At 43.2% G+C, this 26,050-nt stretch overlaps 1 protein-coding gene across 14 annotated transcripts in view; it reads left to right on the top strand.

The window, feature by feature from the left end:
* Positions 1 to 26,050, top strand: part of NEDD4L (NEDD4 like E3 ubiquitin protein ligase) — a 338,822-nt gene that overhangs the window by 131,483 nt on the left and 181,289 nt on the right. Inside the window, exon 1 of one of the 14 annotated variants that reach the window (XM_038525912.1) lies at positions 4,552 to 4,835. The exons of 12 other annotated variants lie outside the window; for them this stretch is intronic. The gene's annotated coding sequence lies outside the window, so the exon portion shown is untranslated. Of the gene's footprint in view, positions 1 to 4,551; positions 4,836 to 26,050 lie in introns of those variants that run through there. One more of the 14 variants, XM_038525920.1, reaches the window with a different exon arrangement.

The raw sequence follows: 26,050 nt of genomic DNA, 5'->3' as shown, positions 1-26,050 counted from the left end.
GTGTGTGTGTGTGTGTGTGTGTGTGTAATTCTCCTGTAAGGAGTCTACATTGCCTTCGTAAAGGTCGGAAAAGCTTCAGTTTTAGAAAAATAAAATTACTTCTTTAGTGAGTGAGCACCTGTGATTTGAACCTCATGATTGACCTTTTACCTCTGTTGTTTAAATCCATCTTCTTGCACCTTCAAGAGAACTAAAGCAGTGATTAAAAGAGCTTAAAATGACAAACTCAGTTGCTGAGTGGAGTACTGGTAATTATAATGGCTGAGATTTTTAGTTGACATTTGATACAATGGATACTTTTTTTTCTTTACTGGTAAGTTTGGATTTTTTAAAAAATATTTTATTTATTTATTCATGAGAGACACAGAGAGGCAGAGGGAGAAGCTGGCTCCCCAAGAGGAGTCGGAAGCGGGACTTGATCCTAGGACCTCGGGAATCACAACCTGAGCCAAAGACAGATGCTCACCCACGGAGCCACCCAGGTGCCCAGTATATTTGTATTTTTATAGCAGAAGCTGCAGTGTTTACTACACTTTATTGAAGATTAGAAGCTTGATCTTTGTAATGGGAAGCTACATAATGAAGGTGTTCAGAATGGTGCTGAAGTAAGTGAAGCTCTGAGCCCAGAGGCCCAGCGATGGTGGCCGCAATTTCAGAGTTCAGAAGCTGTTTCTCTGTTTGGGTTTTGCAGCTGACTTCCCTGGGCTGAGGCCGTGAGAAAACTGGCTCCGGGATAATTGGCAAATTACTAAGGAAGACATTGCCCTTACTCTGTAGCATAAAGTGTTACTGGTGAGATGGACTCTTCAGAAAACCATTACATTAATGTAGAATGTGGTGTATGAGCTAAATCCTAAATTGTGTGCACAGATGATACATATTGAAGGCATCAGGCAAATAAGACCCAGATGGCCGGCCCTTCCATCCCGGAAGCCCCAGTGCCAGCATGGTACTCCGCACACGGCAGCAGCTTGATAAGTGCTTGCTGAATGAGATAGCATCGGAGTTGGATTTTCAAGCCTGGGTTCCTATATGAGCCTGGATCATGAAACTGCAGGACAAGGGACTGTGTGCCTTACATACGAGCATTCTGGGATCAAGAGATTAAATATGTGCTCAGGATCACAAATGATTCCCAGTCTTCAGCACCATTGACTGTGCGTAGGGTGCCCATTGATTGAGTAGCACGAGGGGAAGGTGGCGGGCAGATTCCTCTACGACTCTTGCTGATTTCAGGAAGGGTAAGATGTTAAGTTGCCTTAAATCAAGCAGAGAAGGTAGTTCATGGCATCATCAGGGTTAGTTTGCGGGTCTCCTGACTCCTGGCTCATCCAGGCTAGAGATTGTACCGCTCGCCGTCATGGTCTTCGCTGGGCTTCCTTGACACGCTCCAGTTCCTTCGTTTCCTGCCTAGCCCGACGCCTGTGTCGCTGCTTTTTCCTGGGTTGGTTGGTGGGAGTGCAGCCCCCAGGCCCTTGCTTCAGTCTTTCCGTGAAACTTCCTAACTGTCTATTCGAGTCCACGGTGATGTGCTGGGAGCCAGAGAACACAAGAGTTTCGGGCCTCCAGGAATTCGTCATCAGCTGCTAATCTGAGCTCAGCGTGGCCCTTGAACATAGGCCATAGATTTCCAGACATTTAAGAAGGGGGGAAACGTGTTAATGCATGGAGTTGTCTTTCTGCCTGCTTGCTTAAGTTCTGATTATTTTTAAAGAATCAATATTTAAGTTGGATATTGTCCTGTTCCAGCATAACACAGCAGCCTGTAGGGCCTCGGGGTGTGCTTGTGATCGCCACCGAGGTTCCTAAAGTGGCTGAAAAGAGAGCAAGGCCAGTGTAATGGGTGGTGGAGGACTGTATGCGGACTGTATTTCTTAACAAAAGCTATTTTATCTTTTTTTCCAGTTTATATACATGGAGACACTTAGGAGAGAACTAATTGTAATACTAGCGAGCTATTTTATATACGAGAATATATAAAAATATACATTTGATTGGCAGACAAGGAAAGCCACCTCTTGAATTAATCTGGTACAGGCATACCTGCTTTGCTGGGCTTTACAGATCCTGCTTTTGAACACAAAGCAGAGGTTTGTAGCAACCCTGTATCAAGCCGATCTGTTGGTGCCGTTTTTCCAACAGCATTGGTCACTGTGTGTCTCCGTGTCACATTTTAGTGATTCTCCCAATATCTCAGATGTATTCTTTATTATATTTGTTATGGTGACCTGTGATCCATGGTTACAACTCACTGAAAGCTCAGGTGATGGTTAGTGCTTTTTAGCAATAAAGTATTTGTAAATTAAGGTATTTGCATTTTTTTAAAGACCTAATGCTATTGCACACGTAGTAGACTATAGTCTGGTGTAAACATGACTTTTATATGTACTGGGAAACCAAAAAATTCATTTGACTCCCACTATTATGATACTTGCTTTACTGGGGTGGTCTGGAACTGAACCTGAAATGTCTCCAAGGTATACCTATAGAAAATAAAGCTAAATTTTGGTCAGGTACTTAATGTTTTAATTGTTGCAGGTAACCTCTGGAGGTAATGTAGGTAAAAGAAAGGCCATTTTACGAGGTATAAAGTCCTGAGAAATCCTATCTGCATTTGTAAGTAAGGGGGACGTCTTCTTTTATACTCCAAGCAGCTGCTGCTACTATATGAAGAAAGATGTGACCAGCTGTGGCACAGCTGGTCACCCAGGCCTTTTACAGCTGCCTATAAAACCCATGTGTACTGTCTTTTCCGGTACTTGCTTAGAAATCCCTTCTGTTGTTGTAGAGCATATCTATCCCATACCTCCTTAAATATGAATTTTTCTTTTCCGTGGTCCTCACTTCTTTGGCATATTTTCCCTGAGGTTGTCACCTGCTTTTGAAAGCCCCCTGGACCTAAATATATTCACCAGGGATGGATGAAGTCTTTGGAGGAGTGGAGTGGGGTAGGAACAATTTTTTTTTTTTTCAAACATTACCTGATGGGCCGCTCTTTGTGACCTGATTTCCAGCACATTCTGTCCTCCAGCCGCACAGAGCAACTCCCCTGAACCCATTTAAGTGTTGCTCACTGGCCAGGGCTTTGCTCAAAGGTAGCCTCTTCTTCGTTATGTCCTGGGTCTTCAGCTGGTCTCTTTCCTTGATAGTGATACCTGCCTGTATCTTCCAGTTGGCTCTTGGCTGTTGTGTTTTATACCGGCTCTTTGCTCCTGTTTTCTCTGTCTTGGGGATGTCATTCTTTGTAACCCAAATCATCAGGTGTTGGATTGGAGACAGAAGAGATAGGGACAAACAGAACTTTATCCTCCCCCTTGTAATTAGTAGCCTGATCAAAAGTCTATGGAAAAGAAGGAGGGTGGGGGAAGAAGATGTGGGGAAGAAAAAAAAAAAGAGGGGTTGTCCTTGAGCAGCCAAACTCATTTTTCAGAAAGTCCGTAAAGCAGGAATTCCAGCAAGCCCCCTTCTAGAAGGATGGGTTGACGATGGTGTGGGGCCCATGACTGCAATATGCAAGAGTCACCACCAGATGGTGATGACAGCTTCTTGGCCCCGGCGGGACTCTGGGACTCCCCCTCCCATCAAAGGTCTCTATAAGCCCAGCTCCGAAGAGGGTACTTGGGCCATTGTCATCCCTATGAGAGACTAGTATACTAACCAGCCCCAGAATTCATATGAAGAAATCATTCCCTTTGAAAAGGAAGTATTAAAGAAAAAGACTTCTGGCTCAGTTAAGTGCTTTTTTCCCCCCATCAACATTCTCGACTCTCAGAAGTGGGCACGTGAATGTTTTTGGCCCTGAAGCGTGGAATGTTACAAGGAATTTGGGTCAGAAACTTCCTCTAACTATGGCTGCAAGTTGGTACACCTGCCAGGGTGTGGACTTTGGGGCCCCGTGATCTAGCTTTTGCCCCTTTGGATGCCAAAATGATTTTTACCTTGGCACCCCCTAACCTGTTGGAGACGTGGGTTAGAATAGAGAGTGGGAGAAGCATCTCTTGCTGTTGGATGTGTATGTGGATCAGCTTTTACATCAAGGGTTGGTAAAAGGAGTGATTAGTTGAGGACAGTACGATCAGAGCCACAAGCTTTTGGGAGGGTACGTGAATGTGGACGGGGCCACAGGCCCATGGACCGGGATCAGTTTCTCCCCGCAGGGAGAATGGCCTGTTGTTGAAAGACCAGTATCCAGAAGGATTTCTTCATTTCCTTGAGTGTCCTTCCTTTCAACAGCGGCATGAATGTTTTAAGGGGAAATGCCATTGATTTTCAAAAAGGGACATTCTGTGTGCCTTAGGGTTCCTAAGGTCCCCGGGGTCACCTCGGCCAGGCCAGATGTGTGTGTTTCTCATAGGCCGGCTGGCTGTCAGCCTTCCTGATGGGTGTTCTGCTGCGGGGGCAGCGTCGTGGGACCGGGTCTTCTGTCTCTTGAAGCCACCGAGTTGGTCCTGTAGTCATTGGTTCTGCCGCCTCAGATGAGCGGCTTCCCCTCTTCCCCACATTTGAATTTGCTCCTGATTTGATCGAGGCGCAGGCATCAGCAGCAGCTTCCAGCCTAGACAGGCTCCGGCACAGCACCAGCCGGTAGGGCTCGGGGTGCCTGGGGTGGGTGGCCGTGCCCGGAGCCCCACCTGGGCGGTAGCCCCACCTGGGCCGTAGCGGCTGCGGAGCCCTCCCCTGGAAACACCTCCCGCCCAGGCTGCTGATCACCTGTCAACGGGGGGAGCGGCAGAGACCGGGATTTCTCCTCCCTGCTGCTGTTGTCAGGGGAAACAGACAACCATCTGCATCTACACCGGCCTCTCCCCGACTCTCCTCTTCCTGCCCAGAATCCGGTAAGTGCCACAAAGGGCTCCGCTTTCCCTGGTTAACGGCAGGAGAACGTTCTCTTTATAATGGATCTGTTAGCTTTGATCTAAATTATGTCAGAATTGGGGGAATTATTTGATCTTTTTTTTTTTCCTTTTGTGCCAATTCAACACGCTTGGCATGATTCAGAAACCAAAATCTATACAGTGAAATATTTTAATTATGTGTTTAACCTGTGTCATCCTGGTTTGAGACCTGTTTTTTTTTTTTTCCAATGCTCTGAAAAACTATTACAGATAGCGCTCTTCCGCCCCCCCAAACCCTTTTATGAAGAAATTACTGCATTTGTCATCACTGTGTTCCTGAAATGTCAAAAATAGACACAGTGAAGGGATCTGTCGTGCAGAGTTCGGAAATTTGGTACAAAAACTCCAGGTGAAATGAGGATAGATGTTTTATCTAAAATGTTTTCTTGTTAGATTTCATTGTTAAGTTTAATTTAAACGTAGCAAATGCTGTCAGATAGGTCATGGTGGGACAGGCGTGCCTCTTCATTATTGTAGATTGACCTCCTCGCACACCTCCTGGATTTGTTTTATAACCTTTACAGGAAATGCTTGAGGATGAGTCACATGACTCCTAACTTTAGTTTTCCACTTGTGTTCACGCAGATTAAATGATTTTGCTCTTCTGTGGATGGATATCCTCTTAGGAACTTTGCAGAATTGTGAATCAGGTGACTGATCATCTTTCCCCCACATTTTCCGGGCTCCAGGCAGACAGACTTGTATTCCCCTTAAGAGAAAATAAAAAGCCAGCACTTCCATTTTCTGGACTCTTAAGTTAAAGAGTCCTTGCGTGAAAGGCTGTTGCAAATACCTACAGAGATCAATCTCCATGAATCCGCTGTCTGTCCGTCTCAGATGAATCTCACTAGCAAGAATTGGTGTGGTTCTGGTGTTTTTGTTTTCCTTTTTACTTCGGTCACAAAAATGCTTTATGGCAAATATCTAATTGGAGGGAAATTGAATTATGTAATACCAGAATAGAAAAGCAGGGCAGTGCTTGCTCTTTTTGGGTGGGTCCATAGCAACAAGGAAGTGTGGGGCTGCCTGCACCCAAGGGTGGCCGAGGAGCTGGTGCTCATCTGAGCTGGGGAGGACGGTGTGCGTGGAGGAAGCCTGACCCCGTGCAGCCACTTGCAGTGTGTCAGAAAGAACACTTGTCAGAAGTCTTCAAAACCGTGGCTGTTTGTAATGTGTGAAATTGAACTTCTGACCCTGTTTGCTTGATGGTGGCTTGTGGTTTTACGTGAGAATTGAGGGCTGCTGGGTCCCTGGAGGTGGGAGAAAAGGCAGAGAGCAGCTTCGTGAACAGGGAAATGCCATCCTCCTCCTGTGTGGCTCCTAATCATGGAGTCGAAACCATCGCCTTAAAAGGAGATGTTTCGACCAAGAAATGGAAAATTGGAGAGACAAACTCCTTACCTGGAAACTGCCTTGCACATGAGGTGACAGCTACACCTCCTAAGGGGTAGGGAAGAAGAAAATAAACCCTAAAGAATTAGCTGCGGCTCTGGGTGGAGAACACTCTGGAAGAAAAGAAAAAAGTGCCCCCACCCCACGCCCAGCCCTCGCCAGATGCCCCTGTTTGGTTCTGGGCCTTCCGTGCCATTGAGGTGCCCTTCTCCTGAAATGACCCAAATGCTGTGTTTGGCAACAAGAGGCTGGGACTTTATCTAAATGCATTTTTTCAGCTTGTGAACTCTCATTCTTTGCCAAGAAGCCTGAGCTCCTGGTTAATGATCTTTAATGTAAATGATCCTATGCCGTGATTAACGTTTAGCTTGGTTAGTACCACACAGGCTGAACTCCCTGGTCCTCCCCTGTGGTTTATTCTCTGCCAGCCATCTGCCCACCTGTAGAAACTGGGCACAGCCAGTTCTCTCGTTATGTGTGCTCTTTCCCTGGGGGTGGCTGGCTGTCAGGGGGGTGATGGGGTGTGCAGATTTGGTGTGAGCCAGATGGGGTGGAAGCAGAGATACTCAGTGGAAGGCAGCAGCTGCAGAGGGCTCCTGAAACCCAGAGATCCATCTAGAGAGCCCTGGTGCTAAGCCTGCTTCCTTCCTTCCTTTCTTTCTCTTTCTCTCTTTCTTTCTTTCTTTCTTTCTTTCTTTCTTTCTTTCTTTCTTTCTTCTCTTTCTTCTCTTTCTTCTCTTTCTTCTCTTTCTTCTCTTTCTTCTCTTTCTTCTCTTTCTTCTCTTTCTTCTCTTTCTTCTCTTTCTTCTCTTTCTTCTCTTTTCTTTCTTTCTTTTTTTTTTTTTTTTGAGCCTGTGTTCAAGAGGGCTGTTAACACTCTCCTTCGGGTGGTGGTGATGATGTTGGGTGAGCAACATCTCCCAGTCCAGGAGCCGATGGCCTGGGTCTCTAAGCCACCTTGGCAACCACCTGCTCTCCTCACCTTCTTTCCAAAAGGACATCCGTGGACTTCCCCTCCTGAAGGGTAGAGGCCTTGGCATGGCCTTGCGGCCAGAGGCTGCATAGAGTTAACTGTTGTCTCCTGACCTAAATACGTTGTGGTGGTGAGTTGTACACGTTCACATTGTACACCAAGGAGAAGATAAGGAATAGCTTTCATGACCACAGAAATGAGGGATGTGTTGATGGTTTTTAAGAAACGGCTTTCACAACCAGTAATTAAAAAAAAAAAAAAAAAAAAGCCAGTGGCAACCAAACCTGTAGTCTCTAAAGAACTTACTGGTCCTATTTCACTGCTGATGATAGAAGTATTTCTCTCCTCTCCACCCCCAAATGAAGCTGAGTGACATGTCGGGAGCCTCGGGACCTTAGCCTGAGGCATTTATGAGACACACACTTAAATTAGCTCTTTCTTCTTTCCTTGGCCTTAATCTTCTTTTAGGGAATGGGGTCTGTTTTAATCGCTGGTGGCAAAATGACCCTCGGGCGGCGTGCCCATGGTCCTCTGAGGTGGAATGTGGGTAGGTTGGGTGGCACCCAGTGGTCATGAGTTGTCCGTTTTGGCTTCTTTCCCAGACCAAGTGCTTTGTGCTTCATCGGTTCGGCTGCTGCGTGTAGAATCTGATGTTTACTTTAGAATCCTGGGATGGAACGGATTAAGAATGATTTCTAACCCCAATTCCTTGTTTCTGGGGAATTATCAAGTCTATACATTGTATTTATTTCTTGTTTTAAAAAGTACTAACTCAATAGTGGAAGGAAAACCTTAATTTTGCCTCTTCAGTCATTCATGGTGATAATGTTTTCTGAGACGATATGGGTAGAGATATGGACTGGGTAAAGGATTTTTTTAAATGTTATTTAATCTCTATTGAAATCATATTGTATTTATTTATAGATCTCTTGAATTCGTTTAAGGCAGAGGTTCTCAACCAGGGACAGTTTTATCTCCTCCCTCCCAGGGGGCATTTGGCAATGTCTGAAGACATTTTTGACTGTCTTTTAGTGGGAACAGGCCAGGGATGCTGCTTGGCCTTTCACAGTGCACAGGATGACCCTCCACCATGAAGAAGCGTCTAACCAAAGTGTCAGTAGTTCCAACACAATCCTTGCTATAAATACAGGACATACAAAATTTAAAATGTCACCAAAAAATCTGAAATCTCTGGGTAGCCTCTCCATGAAGGAGTTAAAGGTAGTTTTTTGTTTGTTGTTGTTTTGCAAAAGTGCTCAATGGGGCCTGGTCGAATTAACAAATTAATGGAGCATGTGGTTTATATAACAGAGCTTCGAGATAGTAAAATGTCTCTTAAATTCAGATTACGGGCAAAGGCTCTTATTTGAACGTAGTTTATCTAGTAGTGACTAGATAGTTTGCTAAGCACCATCGGCCTGAGCGGAGGATTCCTGATTCCTGTTCACCTGTCAGGAGAAGCTCCCCGTGTGTGGAATCGCACCTCGGCAGCTGGTGGGGAGACCTGGTTGTGTGCGTGCCTCAGAGGCCTTCCGTGACCCAGACAGGGGCAGGTGGCTCTCTTGCTAACCCCACTGTGCTGTTGGCAACCAAAATGAGAAGACATTGTTGAATTTTCAACACAGAAGGGGATTAAAAAAAAAAAAAGATTTTGTTTATTTATCCACGAGAGAGACAGAGAGAGGCAGAGACCTAAGCAGAGGGAAAAGCAGGCTCCCCGAAGGGAGCCCAGTGCGGGACTCGATCCTGGGACCCCAGGATCACGACCTGAGCCAAAGGCAGACACTCAACCGCTGAGCCACCCAGGCGCCCCAGGAGGGGATTTCAGATTCCATTTAGTCTAATACCTTCTCCTTTGAGACCAACTCAAGCCCAGAAATGTGGGCTTTCCTTTTCTAATAATTCTGACGTGGTTTCTTCCCTCCCCGTTTCAGTTCTTAGGGCAGTTTGTGCCGAAGCACTTAATGCATTCACCTCCAGTTAATCCTGTGCTCATCTCCCCCACATGAGCATTGCTCATCCTGCCTTGCTCTCTGAAATCTTTCAGGTTAACTTTCTATCCTTTTTTCCTTCCGACTTCTTCATTGGATCGAATTAACTTTGGGGATGGGGCAGTGGCTGACATGCCTTTGGGGCCCGGCAGTCCCCACAGAAGCATTTTGCATTTTGTATTTTTCTGACTCCAGGAGTTGGCCTGAGTTAATGATACGTAAGCCTAGCATGACTGGCCCAGCCTTGGTATCTGAACCTGACTTCCACATTGGTGTTCCTGATACCATAACTCACTTTTCACACCTGGAGATTCATTACCTATTCGACAGGTTCTTTAAGAGGATGGTCACTGGAGCTCTAGATCAAGGTTGGTCTGTGGAAGAGCTGATTCTTGATGACGTTTCATCCAATATTTGCATTTCTCTGCCCCTGAGAAGCATCCTTTTAGTCCTTTATGCTTGTATTTGTCATATTTGCTGAAATAACCTTCCCAGGCAGTGAATTTGAAATTGTGGGAAAATCAAAATTGCGTCCTGGAACAGGGAAAGGACATTAGGGGACAAACAGGAAGTCTGAATAAAGCAGGGATTTCAGTTAATGATAATGTATCAACCTTGATTCATTAATTGTAACAAATGTACCAAACTAATGTAAAATTTAATAATGAGGGAAACCAGATTATGTGGTATATGAGCGCTCCCTGTACTATCTCTGGGATAATTCTGTAAGTCTAAGCGGTTCTCTTAAAAAGGTCTAATTTTTTTTTTTAAACTACCATTTTATTAAAGGACATGGTAGTAAATGTTAGTGATTTTTTTTTTCTTCTTTGGGATAGGCCGCCGCAGAGCTGAATTCCTTGTTCACCTCTCAGCTTTCTGCTCAGGGATAGCCATGAAGTACCTCTTTCCAAAATGCACCCAAATCGGTTTGAGCAATTTCAAGCCATGTTACGTGATGATAATTGCCTGCCATCGCACTGACTCATTTCTAGGTGGTATATTTAAAAGACCAGACAGAAATTTCAGGTTAAAAAGTTACATCAACAGAAAGTGTATTTGTAGGTGCCAATTGAAACACTGTCGGCTGGGAATGCTACCAGCAATGTGCTAGTTGGACAATGGGACGTGTCCCTTTTTTTTTTGCTGGGCCTCCAAAGGCATCTGGGTGACAGATGTCACTGTGCAGCCTGGTGTAATTCAATGCCTCTGAAACTGGAATAAGGAACGGTGGTTCCTGCGTTCATAAAGATACAAAATATACATGGGGGCCTATTTGATAAGCCACTAAAAGTGTCAAACGTGTATATATTCGGTCGGGAATGAAAATCGGCATGCTTATTTTAAAGTTGGACCTGCAAACTTGCAGTTGCTGGTGGTGCCCTGAGGCTCCTGGCCCCCACCACCCTCCTCTGCTGGTGTGGGTACTGGACATGAAACCAAGGGACCTGGACAGAGGAGAGCTTGGGATTGAACCAGTTTGAGCCAATTACCTTAGTTTAGCAGTGCGCTAGTCATCAGAAATTTTGTTGTGAAAACAGAATGAGGTCATACAAAATGTATTTGAATACGGTAAAGTCTGTACAGATGTGGACTATGTTACGTTGTAGTAGGGGGTCAGCCAACCATCCCTTCTCCCCTTGCCTACCTGCATGGTACATTTTATATTAAGAACCTTGACATTCGGGGATCCCTGGGTGGCGCGGCAGTTTAGTGCCTGCCTTTGGCCCAGGGCGCGATCCTGGAGACCCGGGATCGAATCCCACGTTGGGCTCCCGGTGCATGGAGCCTGCTTCTCCCTCTGCCTGTGTCTCTGCCTCTCTCTCTCTCTCTGTGACTGTCAAAAATAAAAAAAAAAAAAGAACCTTGACATTCACCTTGGACTAAGGTCAGTTTTGCTGCCCAGCTGTGTGCTTTCTTGCATTCTCCCCTGGTGTTCATGTGTGTTAACATTAAAGGTTACTGGAAGAGTCGATTTTAAAAAAATTATTCAAGTGTATACAAAAACAAGAGGAAATGGCATGATAGCCAACAGCATCATGAAATCCCATCACCCAGCTTACGCAGTTACTAGCATTTTGCCACTTACTGCTATTGGATATAGTTTAATGTTTCTTTACAATTCTTTTTACCTTGGGGTATATCCCATTAGGGATGTACAATAAAAACACATTTTAAAGTCAAGTGAGGTGATGTTTCTGTATATGATTACAGCGCCAACTTGATATGTTGTTAGTTTTTGTTCCTTTGTTTTTTCACAATTTTCTTACTATCAGTATATAGAGAATTTCCTCACATATTTTTACATCTGTGCGGTACACCCCAATATGAATGTATTAGAATTTATTCAGTTAATCCCCTACTGATGGACATTAGGGTTATTCCCAGACTTGTCCATTGTTTTTCAGTAGATAGCCTTGTGCACACATCATTTTGTATTTTTGTCTAGGCATTCCAGTGGGGATAAAGGGATAAGATGAAAGAGGCAAGTAAATTCTTCCAGTCTTGTCTGGGTAGAAGTACAACCGCTTGGGAAGCTCACATTCCCTCAAGCTCTGGTCTCCTCTTCAACACCTGACTTAGGAGGTGTAGCTCTTCAGACTATCAGCCTCCCCTTCTGCCCCAGGTTTTTAAAGCTGGAAAGATACCTTAGAGATGGGCTCGTTCTTCTGGTGTTAACAGATGAGGGGCTGGAGACCCGGGAAGTGAGAGGAGAGCATGAGCCCAGCTCCCCTGTGCCCTGCCCAGCAGTTAGTTGATGGCCTTTCTGTTAAAATCTTGCTCTGCCCACCACTAGCCAGGCGGTATGGTCCATGGACCAGCAGCATCACCTGGGCGCTTGTTAGACGTGTGGAATCTTGGACGCTGCCCAGATGTGTACTGAGTCCGTCTGCTTCTTGCTGGGCTCCCAGGTAACTCATGCACAGTCCAGTTTGGGGGTGGTGGTCTGGTGGCCTCCTTCAGGAGGGGACACAGCTGTATTTTATTAACAGGGACAGTGCAGGCTCCTTCTCAGCAAATAGGTTCTGTTCCACGCCAGCCTTTCTCAGCCTTTCTCACAGGGGGTGAGAATTAGTCTCCAGGGCTAAGGTCCTTTCTGGGTGGTGCTGCCCTCTACATTTCCTTCATGCACAGCCTTCATCCTTCTGGATTTCTCTCTTACATCATGTGTCACATGTTGGGCAAGTACCTTTGCTTTTATTTCATGACTCTGTGCGAATTGGGGTGTTTTAATTTTTTTAAGTTTATTGCGCATTTAAAAAAAAATCAATGTTAAGAGCTTTAAAAAGCTTGCTAGTGGTGGTGCGTACCACCGTGGAAGAGCTCCCTCATCATCATCATAGTCATCATCATTTGCATTATTATTGGTTTCTTTGCTGCTGCTGTGGAGTGTGTGTGTGTGTAACTGATAATATTAGGCCTCAATGCATACTTTAAATAAAAACCTAATTGGAAATTACTCCTTAAATTATCCACAAACTGAGTTGGCAGCTAAAGTGACTACATTTTGAAATCATTAGCATAATAAAAATAAAATCTTTTACTGCTGGATTCAGGGTTCCCAGTGTCTCTTACAGTTCAGTGCTGGAAGGTCAGTTTCTGGAAAGTGGAAGTGATGGTCTAGGTGCAGTGCTGAGGTTTAGACCATTGGAGGAAAGACTTTTGTTTAACATGGAGTGTTGGTAAATGTACAAGAATAAGAAGTTTTCTTTTAAAGGCAGCTTTTTATACTAAGAAAGCAGATGATCTTTTTTTTTTTTTTTTGTAAACTATGTTAGCTGTACCCAAATTAGTGTGTGTTAAAATAACTATGACTGGTAAAAAACATTTTTCGAATTCTTTTTACTTTTTATATAATTACATGAAATTCTCCTTTTGGTAGTTGATCTCAGATAAATTAAGTCCTGCCAGACTGTCTGAGAAGACACATAGTGAATCAGACCCTAAAAACTTGTTGCATTTGAAAAATAACAACTATGTACTGCAATTTATAAGGGCGTAATTGATTAAAGAATTTTTTTCCAGTACTTTAAAATTTGTACTAGGAAATCTTAGCCTGGTTTAAGTGAATCCAGTTCAAATCAGCTGCTGTGAAAAAGCCATTGTTTCTAGCCGCAGAAAGTAACCAGAAGGACTCTAAATAAAAATTCAGCCTTTTTTGAGTTGGAAGTCTGAATTGACCTTATTATGAGATTTGTCATGGCATCCCTCTGCACATTACTTTTTAGGCACTCATACATTTGCAAAATAAGGATGATTTAGGTCTTTACAAATAAGCATTTATTTTGCTTTTAGTGTCTACATGACAAGTGGTTATGTGGAATTCAGAGGATTAAGTCCCCTAAACGTCAAGATGCTCACAGTCTCATAGAAACCTTAAAATTTCCACTGGGCAGGGATCCATGGGGTTGTTACAGCCAAGAGAATGGGTAGGCATCTGGATAGATAAAAATTACTCTTGGAACTTTACAGATATTTAACGTTATGTTGACTGGTGATGGGTCATGATACTTGGGTATTGCATCTGTTTTTTTGTTTTTGTTTTTGTTTTTGTTTTGTTTTTTGCATCTGTTTTTGAGCTTTAATTAGTCTTTTTAAAAAATTTAGAATTTCCAAAGCATTTGTAGCAGAATACATCCATTACACAAAAGGTTTCGTAAATGTTGTACATCTTTCTGAGAGTCACATGTAAAAGTGTAAGAGGAAGAAGGTGCTAAAACACTGGAAAAAAGGGATCGAATGGCTTGTGAGATGAAATGAAACCATCCAACTCTCGAATCTGACAATACAATGAAAGAAGAAAAGAAAAAGAAAACATAAAAGGAAAGGAGAGGAACTCAGCATTGTATTGAGCAGAATGTGTGTCAGGTGCAAATATCCACTAGGCTATGAGCGTCTCAACACAAGATTTGAGTTGCAAGCTAAACTAATTGATGAACATCACTTGATGGAGAATCACAAGATGTTCTAAGATGGTCTTCGTAGTCAGTAATATAAAGTCAATTAGAGGTATCCACATTTTTGTGGCCTGTTTGTGTTTCCTGCTATTATATTTAGACCCCTGGTCCTCTTAATGGTAGTGAACTAATGTGGTTTTACGGTCACCAGCTCCTAGCTGGTACTTAAACATCGTGGGTCAGTAGGAATGTGAGCAGTAGAGCACTGAGCTAATACCCCTCATAATCTGTTGTGCTCACAAAGGGCCAAAGGACTAACAGAGATGAAAGAAAGATAAATATAGTCACCTGGCAAAAATATTTGGCCTTTCTCAAAATTATGGAAGTTATATTTAGGAGAAATGTTTTTGGTAAAAATACTTGAAAGTTTGTTTTATAATCATAAGTAGCTTGGGCTGTTTTGACCGAAGTGAGGGAGGGGTACGTGCGTGCGTGAGGGAGGGAGAAGCAGCTGATATTTGGATTTGTCAATTGGGATTTGTCAATTGGGAGAGGGAAACAAGATGATTTAAGTTAATTGGTAGAGAATAAGAATAGAAACCATGTAGGCAGGAGAATCGTGAAATTTCAAGGCTATTCATTAGTCATTAGTCGAAGGCTTATGAGACAAGGTGGAAACCACCAGTAGTTAGGAAAGGAGAGAAAAAGATTGTGACAAAAGGGCCCCTCCCCTTCCACGGTATTCAGGCAGCGGTGGTTCTAGTTCAGCCAGAGACCCCTTCACTCCCTTTTCTACCTGCTTTGCTGCTGCCAAGCTGAACTGCCCAGGACCCCTGGATGTTTGATGCTCTCCTCCCCGGCCATTCTCCACGCTGTAGCCCTGGTGAGGGGGTGTGGGGAGGGGAGGCCAGGGGGATGCGCAGAGCACCCTGCTTACCTGGTGAGGTTGTGCCCAGACAGCAGCCTCCCCACCAGGAGGTCTCCCTCGGGCCTCCCAGTCCTTATGCTGCAGTAAGGCAGCTCTGTGACCCACTCGGGTTGCTCCCTGTGTGCAGAGCGCAGGACCCTCCCAGACTCCCAGGCTGCGTGCAGGCCGATCATCATCACGGCAGGTCTCCCCCTGGACGACCCCAGGCGCCGCTGCCTCCTCCAGCCTGAGGTCTGGCATTCTGGCTGAAATCTGTGGGAGAAACCACGAAGTGGAGAGAGACAGAAGATGGGAGGCAAGGGGAGCGAGCAATCACACCACTGGAGCCACGGCATAGTGACTGGCGAGGCCGGGTGGCCATGTGACTGGGGTCACGGTGAGGTCCATGACCCATGTGACCTGCATCCCCACCTGGGCACCCCTACCCGGCACGGCAGCATGATGGGAAGTGGGGGTGATGTGCAAATACTGACCCCCCACCCCTCCTTACACAGGAAGAAGCCTCTTTGGGGCACCAGCGGGCCTTCTGGCCTTTGCCTGATGAGACCCGCCTCCCTCCTTCCTCTTTGAGCCTTAGCTTGTAGTCTTTTGCTAGGAATGAGAAGAGTTAGACAAATTTCCACCAACAAGTGAGATTTAAGTACTTCAAATGATAAAATGAGAATCTTTGGCCCCACCAGTTTGGTTTTTTTTTTAAGACTATTTGAGAGATTGAGCAGGGGCAGAGGGAGAAGGAGACTCCCGGCTGAGCAGGGAAGGGGGGCCCACCTCCTAGATCTCCATCCCAGGACCCTGGGATCACGACCCAAGACAAAGGCAGTCACCTAACCGACTGAGCTACCCAGATACCCTGCAACCCCCAACCAGATGATTTCTTTTCTTTTTTAAAGATTTTATTTATTCATGACAGACACAGAGAGAGAGGCAGAGACACAGGCAGAGGGAGAAGCAGGCTCCATGTAGGGAGCCCGATGTGGGACTCGATCCCGGGTCTCCAGGATCATGCCCTGGGCTGAAGGCGGCACCAAACTGCTGGGCCATCAGGGCTGCCCCAGATGATTTCTTAACCACAACAAGTAGCTGCTTGCCACTGAACCTTGGAAACAAGTTATTTAATTTTGACAGATGAAAAGCCATGCATGAGGGGGAAAAAACCAGCAAACCAAATACCCCTTAGTAAAGACTTTTCTGGGAAATTGGGAACAATTTGTTTATAAGTACTGGGCCTTGAATATGAACTGGGACTCCTAGGTCTGGAGTAGTAACTCCCCCCTGAAGAAGGGAATCAGGCAGTGAGGTGATATACATGCATGCCAGGTGTAGGGGACATGGTCTCCAGGACTGTTTTTTCTGGGGAAGTAGAAACTTTGGAAGGTACTTGGGTTGCCAGTCTAGTGCAGAACCAGCCGGAAGATTCTAAGGGACCTGAGAGCTCGGGGCCTCTGAATCTTAATCCACCTTGGTAACATCTCTATGACTTAGTAGCAGCAGTGCCCGTGCCCACCTTCCAGTAATGTTCTTGGGGTGCAGTCACACACATGACCCTCTGCACCTGGCACATGCACTAGTGCCTGACCTCTGAGTGTTGATCAGGATCTGCAGGTTACTTAAACAGGATGTTCATGTAGGGTGTGCAATTGTGGTCCTTGCCTGCAAGCAGTGCTTGTAACCCAAAGAGAAGGGGGATGTATTTTGTCACTGGTTTAGAGACCCTTGAGAACATGAAATGGCTCCTACCTCTGAATGATTCCTGTTTACTAATAGGAATGGGGGGTTTACTAATAACCTCTTACTTACTGGGATCACTGGGGAAAACATTCAGTAACAAAGTAAAAAGTTAAATGTAGAAAACGTTCATTTCTTTTTGGTTTCGGAAAGGACTGAGGGTAGCAACCCAACTAGAAGTATGTGCTTTAACCAACAGATTATTAGCACGTCGGTTGTTTACACATGAGTCAGAGCTTCTAAAATTTGTTCCCATAAGTAGGTTGAGCCTCCTTCTCTGCCTGTTGTCATAGGGTCTAAAAATGGAAACCTGAGTCCAGACCTTTCCAGATCATAAAAATAATTCTGAATTAGTAGAGCATAAATGAATGTGATTTTATCTGAGTGTCATCTTCAATTTCCCCAGGCCAGGTTGGGACCTTGTAAGTCTTCTAAAGTTCCCTGTAGTGAGGATTACGGAAATAGCAGCTTTGCTTCTGGCCTCAGATACTTTTCTAATTAGGTCAGAGCCACTCATCCTGGGATACGCAGACCCTCTTTCTGTCCCTTCGGCATCAATTTTTAGGAGTTGCTGTCTGAAGCAATCACACAGACGAGGTTGCTTCTTGTATGGCACATTGCTGAACCTGGAAACGGAGTGGGTTCTGGATGATGAGTTCTTCTGATTACCTGGGAAGGTTTACATCCACCTGTCCCGAAGATGCATCTCAAAGGCATCAGGCCACATTCTTACATTGGTAAGTTTACCATCGTGACCTAACAGTCCATTTTTGTTGGTGCATAATCTGTGGTGCCCTAGATTTGGAACACTGTTCTGATTACAGATAGAAGTTTTACTATTAGGCTTGAATGTATACTGACTGTGGCATTTATTCTGGTGGTGATATTTTTTTAAATTTTTATTTATTTATGATAGTCACACAGAGAGAGAGAGAGGCAGAGACATAGGCAGGCTCCATGCACCAGGAGCCCGACGTGGGATTCGATCCCCGGTCTCCAGGATTGCGCCCTGGGCCAAAGGCAGGCGCCAAACCAGGGATCCCTGTGATATTTTTTTTAACCTACATATGAATCCAGTCACTTTTCCAGAATGTGTGACATGCGAGGTGGAAACCTGACAATGCAATAAGATAGAATTTTTTTGAGACTTGGCCTGTACTAAGGAAGTGAGGACTCTTCTTCCTCCTGTCTCTGCTGGTTTATTAATCCTTTGCTCTTAGCATGCCAACTAGCAGATTAGTTCTAATGCTTAATTATATTGTGGCTCTTTAAAATTTCATTTTAGATGTTTTTATTTCTTGTTCTTTATTTTTTTAAAAAAAGTATAAGTATTGTAGATTACTTCAAAAGGGAATATCCCCTAGAATAGGAAAGTTACCTTCATTATTAAAGCAGAAGGAAAATGAAGAGATTGAGTATGCATCATAAGAAATTTGAAAAAGAACATCTTAAAAAGCTAGGAAGGAGAAATGAAGAGATACCAGAGGTAAAAGTTTAAAATTAATTAAGCAGAAAACCTTAAAGAATAAGTAAACCCAGTAACTAGTTATTTGAAAAGGCCAATAAAATAAACTCTCATCACCCTGAGGAAAAGGGAGAGCAAACATAGGTAATAGGAATGAGGAGAAATACAGGAGGGATTGATAGGCTTTGTAGGAAAGCACTACATGTAGCCCCCTGGCAACACACATTAGAAAAACACAGGGATGATTTCTTAGTAAGCTACAAATTACCAAAATTGATCCCAGAAGCATGGAAAACTTGAAAAAAAAAAACCCGCAATTAATATAGAAGTGATGGGAAAGGTGATTGAAAAAGCCACCAGAGCTCCATGGGTTGCCAGCTGAGTTTAAATCTAACCTTTAAAAAAACAGAAAATGTGTTATTTATAGTATTTGGGGATGTGGCAAATCCGAAAAGGTTTGAGGTTCATTTTCTAAAACCAGCATAATTTTAATACCTGATACATTTTAAAGAAGAAAAGTACAGACCAATGTTATTTATGAAAGTAAATGGAAAAATGGAAAAATTCAAATTCATTAACAGACTCTTGAGTACATCAAAAGGCTAATGCACTATAATCAATAGTTTATTCCTTTGGGGTAAATACCTATTAATGCAATTGCTGGGTCGTGGAGTAGCTCTGTTTTCAACTGTTGGAGGGGCCTCCATACTGTTTTCCGAGTGCTATACCAGCTTGCATTCCCACCAGTAGTGTGAGAGGGTCCCTCTTCTGTGCATCCTTGCCAACATCTGTCATTTCCCGAGTTGTTCATTCTAGCCATTCTGACTGGTGTGAGGTGGTACCTCATTGTGGTTTTGATTTGTATTTCCCTGATGATGAGTGATGTTGAGCATCTTTTCGTGTGTCTTTTGGCCATTTGTATGTCTTCTTTGGAAAAAATATGTGTTTGTGTGTCTCTGCCCATTTCTTGATTGGATTATTCTTTGGGTGTTGAGTTTGATAAATTCTTTATCAAGATCTTGGTTCAAACGTAGGTCTTGGATACTAGCCCTTTAGCTGATGTGTCATTTGCAAATACCTTCTCCCATTCTGTAGGTTGTCTTTTGGTTTTGTTGACTGTTTCCTTTGCTGTGCAAAAGCTTTTTATCTTGATCAAGTCCCAGTGGTTCATTTTTGCCTTTGTTTCCCTTGCCTTTAGAGACGTGTCTAGCAACAACTGGCTGCAGCTGAGGTTACTGAGGTTCCTGCCTGTGTTGGCTTCTAGGATTTTGATGGGTTCCTGTATCTACCTTTAGGACTTTCATCGATTATGAGTTTTATCTTTGTGTATGGTGTAAGAGAATGGTCTAGTTTCATTCTTCTGCATGTGGCTGTCCAATTTTCCCAACACCATATATTGAAGAGACTGTCTTTTTTTCCTTTGGATATTCTTTATTGCTCTGTCAAAGTTTAGTGGACCATAGAGTTGAGGGCCCATTTCTGGGTTCTCTATTCTGCTCCATTGATCTGTGTGTCTGTTTTTGTGCCAGTCCCACAGTGTCTTGATGATCACAGCTTTGTAGTAGAGCTTGAAGTCCAGCATTGTGATGCCACCAGCTTTGGTTTTCTTTTTCAACATTCCTTTGGCTATTTGAGGTCTTTTCTGGTTCCCTGCAACTTTTAGGATTGTTTCTTCCAGCCCTGTGAAAAAAGTTGATGGTACTTTGATAGGGATTGCACTGAATGTATAGATTGCTCTGGGTAGCATAGACATTTTAACAATATTTGTTCTTCCAATCCATCATCATGGAACATTTTCCCATTTCTTTGTGTCTTCTTCCATTTCTTTCATGAGTCTTCTATAGTTTTCTGAGTACAAATCCTTTGCCTCTTTGGTCAGGCTTATTTCTAGGTATCTTATGGTGTTTGGTGCAATTGTAAAGGGGCTCAACTCTTTAATTTCTCTTTCTTCTGTCTCATTGTTAGTGTATAGAAATGCAACTGATTCCTCTGCATTGATTTTATATCCTGCCACTTTGCCAAATTCCTGTATGAGTTCTAGCAATTTTGGGGTGGAGGCTTGGGTTTTCCACACCGAGTATCATGTTGTCTGTGAAGAGTGAGAGTTTGACTTCTTTGCCAGTTTGGATGCTTTGTTGTCTGATTACCAAGGCTAGGACTTCCAGTGCTATGTTGAATAACAGTGGTGAGGGTGGACATCCCTGCCGTGTTCCTGACCTTAGGGGAAAAGCTCTGTTTTTCCACATAGAGCATGATACTCTCTGTGGACTTTTCATGTATAGCTTTTATGATACTGAGGTATGTTCCCTCTATCCCTACACTGTAAGGAGTTTTAATCAAGAAAGGATGCTGTACTTTGTCACATGCCTTTTTCTTTATCTATTGAGAGGATCCTATGTAGTGATCCGAAGGGGCACCTGCACCCCAATTTTATAGCAGCAATGTCCACAATAGCCAAACTTCGGAAAGAGCCCAGATGTTCATTGACAGATGAATGGATAAAGAAGATGTGGCATATACACACAGTGGACTGTTAGCCATCAAAACAGATGAAATCTTGTCATTTGCACTGGTGTGGATGGACCTAGAGGATACTATGCTAAGTGAAATAAATCAGAGAAAGACAATTATATGATTTCACTCATGTGGAATTTAAGAAACAAAACAGAGGATCATAGGGGAAGAGAGGGAAAAGTGAAACAAGATGAAATCAGAGAGGGAGACAAATTAAGAAACTCTAAATCATAGAAACAACCTGAGGGTCACTGGAGGGGGGGGGAGGATAGGGTAACTGGGTGATGAAGGTTAAGGCGGGCACATGATGTAATGAGTGCTGGGTGTTATATAAGACTGATGTATCACTGAGCTCTAGCTCTGAAACTAATAATACACTATATGTTAATTAATTGAATTTAAATTTAAAAAATAGTTTATTCCAGTAATAACTAGGGTGACTATTAGGACTTTTATCACCATCATCAGTTATTGTACCTCAACATAGTAGAGGAGAAAAGTTGAAGAGCAGCTTAAGAGAGCCTGAAAGCCATATTTGATCAAGTTAAGAAGCCATTCCTAGTATAACACAATCTAAAAAAGCAAAATAGGAATAAAAACAAATTACCTAAACATAAAAAAGGCTATATGTTACAATTTAACAAAAACACCTCCATAACAAATGTTTCCTGAAAAGGTAAAATACTAAAACTGTTTCAATTGTAATTAAGAATTTTCCAATGATGTCTGCTTTTACAGTTGTTTATCATTGTCTTAGAGGTTCTACTGAATGTAATAAGACAATGAAGTGTTTGTATGTCTAGAAAACTTAAGAATCCCTAGTTTTAAAAAATGTGTATGTGTGTATGTATATATAAAATCAATAGGAAAAATTGCCAAGGTAACTGGATGAAAAAATAAGTCTAGAAGTGATCCATTTCTGTTTTGAAAATGAGCACCCAGAAATGCAATTCCAAGTACTCGTCTTCTCAATAGCAGCAAATGACCTAGGAAAACATTGAACAAGTATGGGACTTGTATCCTTTTTAAAGATTCTGAAATAGAAACATGCAACACATAAAATTCATGTATTTATTACAGTGCCACTTAGAATTTCCAACGCAGTGGGTTTTTCCTTTTTCTTTTTGAACTGAATAATCGTGAAGAGTAAATGCATAATACTTGAGAAGAGCTCAGACAAATACAGAAAAAAACCACTGATCACAATGTGCTGAGAAAGTCTTTGGATCAAATCAATGCGGTATTGACACAGGATAACATAAGTAGTTCAGTGGAACAGAATAGAGAATCCAATGCTATGTTTAAGTAGGAGAGCGGGGATCCCTGGGTGGCGCAGCGGTTTGGCGCCTGCCTTTGGCTCAGGGCGCGATCCTGGAGACCCAGGATCGAATCCCACGTCGGGCTCCCGGTGCATGGAGCCTGCTTCTCCCTCTGCCTGTGTCTCTGCCTCTCTCTCTCTCTGTCTCTCTGTGTGTGTGACTATCATTAAAAAAAAAAAAAAAGTAGGAGAGTGTAAGATATAATAAGATGAGTAGTTCCTACTGTTGAGAAAAGAATACATTATTTAATGGGTGGTACTGCCAGAACCTTTGTTCATTTTCCTTTGGGTTGTTAATTTTTCATTGCCATAACCATCTCTTTAAGGGGGGAGGGTAGATAAAGATAAATCTATATCTTACATTATAATCAGAAGTAAATCCTAGAAACTGCAAAAACTTACACAAGAAGTTCAAATTTATAAGAAAATGTAAGAAAGCACTTGTAATCATCTTGGAGTGAAGGAGAATTATGAAATTCTTAAGTAGGATTTGATGCCCACAAGCTTGACACATCAGGGGGGAGGGGTGTTTACCTTATGTATGACAGGAAAGGGGTTACTGCCTCTAAGATTAATAACTTAGAAATTGGCAGGAAAAACATAACTCCAGGAGGAAAATGGACCAAGAATATGCAATTCATAGAAAGCAAATGCAGACAGCCGGCAAACCTATGAAAAAGAAGTCACATTTGCTGAAGAATGCAGATTAAAACCACAATGAGCCATTACTTCAAACCCATCAGCCTGGTAAAAATAGAGGAGAGTAACACTTGCTAGCAAGATGTGAATTTCTTTGGAAAGCAGACTGGCAACGCATATTAAACTAAAAATTAATATACTTTTCTAAGCAGCCCTTCTCCTGGATATCTGTCTTCTAGAAATAAAAGTGTACACAAAGTCTTATGTATTTGGATGTTTGTTGTACCATCATAGTGGCAAAATATTGAAAATACAAATGCTCATTGCTTGAAAAGTGGCTGACTTATGGGATATTTGTACCATGGCCCAGGATGCAGCCACTACACAGAATTAGAGTTATGTTACTGTTGGCTTGGGGTGGGCATGGGTTTCTGTGAGAAATTGCTGCATGAGAAGCAAGGTTCAGAAAGTGTATAATACCCAGTTGTGAAGACCAGTTCTCCTTCTCTTTGCCCTAGTGCATAAATAGGGGCGAAGGGGGGGCATGGAGAAGCAGATGAAAACTCTGGTTCTCTAAGTTTAGAGAGAGGGAGTGGAGGTTGAAATGGATGATGGGAGGGGCGGGGGAGAGAAGGGATTTCCAGGCCGCCGCCGCCTCCTCTCCTGGCTCAAATGTAAAAACCCATCCATGGTTAGGTGTCCACCATGTCCCATATTTTTTTTTTTCCCTGTGGAGAGGAACCTGCAGAGCACTATGCTTTAAGTTAAAAACCCTGGTTGCCTTTTTTTAGATCTTTCTCTTTTTCTTTCTCACAGCAGCCAGTATTTGTTTTGACACCCCGGTGCCCTCTCAGATTTTTTTTGAGAGTATTTCTATATATATTTAAAATTATTTTTCATTCCCAACACTGGTGTTCCCTTGGCATGCGTGTGCCCCTTCTTCCACAGAGCTGTTTTTATCCACCCCCCCCCCATTTGGTGATTTTTTTTTTTTTTGTCTGCTGGCCTTTAGATTTGTGACTCCTGCTTGCCCTTTCTCATCAGAGCAGCCTGTCGCTGGTATTTGCCAGTTTGGGGCCACACGTGGGGCTTGGTGGCCTTGTAGGTGTGGCTACCCTCTGTTCCCCCTGCCCATCTTCTGTCTCGATTTCTTGTCACAGGACCACACTGCTTGCACCTGCATGAAAATGGTAGCCACAGGAAGAGCTAGAGGACATGAGGTTTCCTGATTAATCAATCATCCTGATTGTTGCCCCCCCCCCCAAACCCCCCCACCCCGGATATCTCCAGCCCATTGTGTCCTTGGACTCTTGACTTTCTGGTGCCTAGAGAACACTTCACCCATACAGCAGCTCTCCTCTGCCTACTGGGAGGCTCTGGTTTTGTTCTTCTGCCCATCTGACCCATCCCATTAATGCTCAAGTGACGACAGCCTTCCTACTTCCCTAGGACTCTTAGGGATGGGATGTTTAGTCTCTGTGGAAGAAGAGTGGTAGAAATGTGCCCTCAGGGGCATCTGTTACCTTCTCATCTGTGGAGCAGGGATAATAAATACTCGTACTTATCTCCGAGGGGTACAGTGAAGAGCAGAGTCAGTGATGCTCTTAGGGCTTAGAATAGCACCTGGCCTGTCGTACAGAAAGAGTTCCATGAAAGTTGCTATTTTTAAAAAAAATTGAGACCACACCGAATAAACTAGATAGTAACATGCTTTTTCCTCCTAGTTGATATGTCAGGATGTCTTCTGAACCGTGTTTTAAGTGCTCTGTGGTGTTTGTATCTAAGTGCAGGTGTTTCTGTAGATAAATTCCTATAATTGACTTATAAATTCCTATAATTGACTTAATGAAAGGACATCACTGACACGATGTTCATAGGTCCAAGAGCCTTGCCCTTCCAAGTATCACACTAGTGTCCACCCAATGGTTGATGAGATGTCAGGTTTTCCCGTGGTGAGCATTACTTCATATCATCCATCTTTTAGTCTTGGCCATTAGGAAGGATGTAAAAGTGTCTCGTTTCCTATCTTTAATCAGTGAAGTTAAATGTCTCTTCATATATCTCCTTTTCTTCTTTTACCAAGTGCTAATTTGCATCCTTTGTTCATTTTCCTTTGGGTAATTTTTCATTGGTAAGAGTTCTTGGAAACAGGATTTGTCTCGTTTGATTTTTTTGTATATTTTGTAGAGAAGCTTGTAATTTTAACCTTGAGCTTTTGAATGTCTCTTCTGTGGTGGCTTGGAAAGCTAACAACTATGTATCGCGTTTTATCTTTATGGTAAAAATGAGGTTTCCCCCTCCAGTTGTGAAAGCTATGCATATACAATTTTCTAAATCTGAAAAAAAGATGAAAAATTAGAAGGAAAAACAGCTACCAGCAACAGAAAGGACATCGCTCTCAATATTTCGGTATTTTCCTTTTACTTGCCTTTGGTGGAGAATGTGTATCCATGGACTGGATGTATACGGGATAAAGAGGAGAGTCCAGTTGGGGAAATTTTAGCTTGAACAGCTGGTTGGCTGGTGGCCGCTGAGTTGGGGAACCAGGTGCAGAACTAGTTTTCTTAGACCTTCAGGAGAAGATGTGAAGATGACAGTTCGAGAGAATGGAACTTCAGGACCAGGTCCGGGCTGCATAGGCCCGCCGGAGTCATTGGCATTGAGATGGTCTCCACAGCCAAAGGCAGGGGACGGGAGCATGGAGGTTGAGGCATTTCTCCTATGTGAAATTGTGTTCAGGATCCTGGGTGACACAGCCATTTCATAAATTAGGAAACTTTCTGTAAGCTGTCAGGTTATAAATACTTGAGGCTGCCAATCATCAGGCGTTGGCTAGTGCCTCCAGCAGAGTAGAGATTCACAGTATTATGTTTACAGACTGATGTTTAAAGATTCAAGACACCTTTCCCCTCCTTGATGAGACCATTTTCATTTCAGATATTTTGGCAAAATCCCTAGTGACTTGATACTATTAACCTGTGAAGCATGTAAATCACACGCTGTCCTCTTTTGTAGCTTTGGAAGAAAAAGCTAATCCAGGTTAGGAGGATTTAAGACCTTGTGAGGAAATTCAAGACTTGGTGTCATAATCCCCAAGCCTTGCCTATGTTATGTAAAGTTTTTTTTTTTTTCCTGTGTCATGTCATCCTTGTTCTGTTCACTGTGAGTCCTCCCCCTCCAAGTGTCCTAGTTTCCCCCCTCCCCCCCACCTGTAACTGATTTTGAACAAAACAGGGAAACTTGTCTTTTTTCCTGCCTAGTATTTGGATTCTTCATATGGTTACTCATTCTTTTAAAATAAATAGTAATACATTT

Source organism: Canis lupus, chromosome 1 (assembly GCF_011100685.1).
Source record: "Canis lupus familiaris isolate Mischka breed German Shepherd chromosome 1, alternate assembly UU_Cfam_GSD_1.0, whole genome shotgun sequence".
Taxonomy (NCBI): domain Eukaryota; kingdom Metazoa; phylum Chordata; class Mammalia; order Carnivora; family Canidae; genus Canis; species Canis lupus.
The sequence above is the reverse complement of the archived record's forward strand: the minus strand, read 5'-3'. Positions and strand labels throughout refer to the sequence as shown.